Consider the following 2,454-nt stretch of genomic DNA (forward strand, 5'->3'; position numbering starts at 1 on the left):
ACTTCTGCGGTTCCGCAAGTGCAGCCACAAATTCCGCTTTTGTGGTTTCCCCCCTAAGGCCTCCTACCTTTGGATATGCGGACCAGGCTCCACTTCTGCGAAGTGGTACCTGCGATCAGAAATCCGCTTCTGCGGTCTCGCAGGTGCGGCCAAAACCTCGCACCTGCGCCTCCAACCCAGCTCCCCTCTAGCCGCTTATGCGGTCCCCTTCCTCTCTTTTGCGAGGCCGCTTCTGCGGAAGATGCTTCTGCAATGAATCTTCCGCAAAAGCGGTTACACCAACAATTGAATTTCCAACAGCTTCAACAAGGCTCCAATCGATCTGAACCCCGTCCGAAACTCACCCGAGCCACTCGGGGCCTAAACCAAATGTACCAACACGTCCCAAAATATCACACAAACTTAGTCGAACCTTCAAATCACGTCAAATAACATCAAAAACATGAATCACGGCCCGAATCAAACTTATAAACTTTCAAATTTCTACATTCTATATCTTATGCCGAAACGTATCAAATGAAGTTCGATTGATCTCAAATTTTGCACAGAAGTCATAATTGACATTACGGACCTACGCCCACTTCTGGAATCGAAATCCGACCCCGATATCAAAAAGTCCCCTCCCGGTCAAACTTTGCAAAAATTATTAAATTTCCAATTTTTACCAATTGACGTCGAAACGGCGTACGGACTTCCAAATCAACATCCGGACACGCTCCTAAGACCAAGATCACTATACGGAACTATTTCCAGGCTCGGAATCCCAAACGGACACCGATAACATCTAATTCCATTGCAAATCAAACTTAAAAAATTCTTAAATCTTCAAAATGCCAACCTTCCATAATATGCGCTGAAATATTCTCGGGCTACCCAACACTCGATCCGGACATATGCCCAAGTTCGAAATCATCATACAAACTTATTGGAACCTTCAAATCCTGATTTCGAGGTCATTTATTAAAAATTCAAACCTTAGTCAATTTTTCCAACTTAAAGCTTCTGAATTTAGATTTTTCTTTCCAAATCAACTCCGAACTTCCCGAAATTCGATTCCGACCACATGCACAAGTCATAACACCTGAAGTGAAACTACTCAAAGCCTCAAACTGCAGAACGATACGCTAGAGCTCAAAACGACCGGTCGGGTCATTATATTTTGTCTTAATTTTTTTTTATTAAATATGTATAAATTATTAATTTAGAACACAATAACTTAAAAAGATCATAAACTCAATCTCACAAGCTGCTTGTCGACATGAGATTCCACCATCATTTTTCTTGGATTTTCTTCCCATTAATTTTGAACTGAACAATATTCCTCAACCTTTGAGTATAGTTTGATAAGGTCTAAATTCCTCTAAAAGTTTACCTTGTCATGCTGCATAACAAATATTTTTCAGCATAAAAAAACATAACACAAATATATGGCATGACATATCACTGAGGTGGACGCCACGTGGTATGCCACCTTACTGCTCCAATACGATTTAACACCCCAGGCATCTTCTTCTAGCACCACCATCTCCCCCTCCACCTAACCACATGCCCCAAGTAGAAATTCATGGCTACAGAATCGATATGTCCTCTACATTACATATGTACCCAAAATGCTTATCAATAGACCAAGGGAGAGTCCAAGCTTAAGTAGATGAGCTAGATCAGGCATAGCACCAATTGTTAGATTGAACTCCATAAATTTCACCTGTAGATATATTTGGGAAACATTTTCAGTAAATTCCAACCAATTTTAGCTTGAATTTTCTCTTACACTACATAGAGTCTTGGTACATAAACTCTAAGAGCATGTTTGGAAAGCCACATGGGAATGAGAATTGGAATTGGGTATAATTACACACTTTGACATGTTTGTTTGACCAAGTAATTACTTGGTTGGTAAGGAATTGGGTGTAATTGAGAGAGAGTAATTACACTCTCCAATTCTCAAGGGGAGGTAAAGAATTGGGTGTAATTACATGATGTAATTACAAGGAAAACTTTTCAATTTCTACTTAGGGCATACTCATACATCCATCTCAACATCCTTATTTTATCCACTTTCATCTTCTAAACATGAGAGTTTTTGACTGCCCAATACTCTGTCCCATACAACATAGTCAATCTAACTACTACTTTATAGAACTTACATTTTTGTTGCAATGGTACATTTTTATCATACAAGACACCGGAAGCGAGCCTCCACTTTATCCACCCTGCTCCGATACAATATGTGTCATCTTTATAAATCTCTCCAACACTTTGTATTACAGACCCAAGGTACTTGAAACTCCCTCTATTAGGGATGACTTGTGTATCAAGCCTCACATCCATGTCCGTTTCCTAAGTAATGTTGATGAATTTGCACTATAAGTATTTTGTTTTGGTCCTGCTAAACCTGAAACCTTTAGACTCAAGATTCTATCGCCAAACTCCCAGCCTCTCTTTAAAACCATG

The sequence above is a fragment of the Nicotiana tomentosiformis genome, chromosome 9, assembly GCF_000390325.3.
Source record: "Nicotiana tomentosiformis chromosome 9, ASM39032v3, whole genome shotgun sequence".
NCBI classification, from domain to species: domain Eukaryota; kingdom Viridiplantae; phylum Streptophyta; class Magnoliopsida; order Solanales; family Solanaceae; genus Nicotiana; species Nicotiana tomentosiformis.